The sequence below is a fragment of the Propithecus coquereli genome, unplaced genomic scaffold (genome assembly GCF_000956105.1).
Source record: "Propithecus coquereli isolate 6110/MARCELLA unplaced genomic scaffold, Pcoq_1.0 Scaffold77, whole genome shotgun sequence".
Classification (NCBI taxonomy): Eukaryota; Metazoa; Chordata; class Mammalia; order Primates; family Indriidae; genus Propithecus; species Propithecus coquereli.
Window position 1 is genome coordinate 1,055,028 of NW_012153840.1, and position 578 is coordinate 1,055,605.

The 578-nt window shown below is 62.1% G+C and overlaps 1 protein-coding gene across 1 annotated transcript in view; it reads right to left on the bottom strand.

Annotated features, from left to right (window-relative positions):
* Positions 1-578, bottom strand: part of CROCC (ciliary rootlet coiled-coil, rootletin) — a 44,026-nt gene that overhangs the window by 10,932 nt on the left and 32,516 nt on the right. The gene's annotated exons all lie outside the window — the stretch shown is intronic.

Sequence of the window (578 nt, forward strand, 5' to 3'; positions counted from 1 at the left end):
AGCAGTTAAGTGATTTGCTCCGTCTCAAAGCAGGGAGATTTCAGAGCCAGGATGTGAACCCAGGCAGCCTGCCTCCCGGGCAGAAAATGGCGCTCTGCTTGGGAGATGCAGAGGTGAAGGGGGCAGGGTGGACAGAGCCGGGGCGCCACCTGGAGGTCCACGCTGGAACTGCACGACAGGGGGCCTGCCATGAGCATCCTCTTGCTTCTGCCAAGAGACACCTAAACCTCCCTGTCAACATGAGCTCCGTCACCACCCAAAGGTTCCCAAAGGAGCAGGACCCCCACGCCCTGCTCCCAGAATCCTCTAGCCTGGAAGACCCCACCCCCTCGGGGTAAAGTCCCCGTAGTGGCCTGCAAGGTCTCTACGAGCAGGCCCTTCGCCTGCAGGCTCTCACGGCTTAGCCTGCAGCACTCAGGGCTGCTTAGCCTGCAGCACTCAGGGCTGCTGGTCGCCCCTGCGGTGGGCTGGCCAAGACACTTCCACTCGGCCTCAGAGCCCCTTTCCCCATGTGCTGCTTCAGGACCTTCCTTCCCTTACCTGGCCTGAGACCGAGTGGAGGCTTCGGTCTCCCCTGT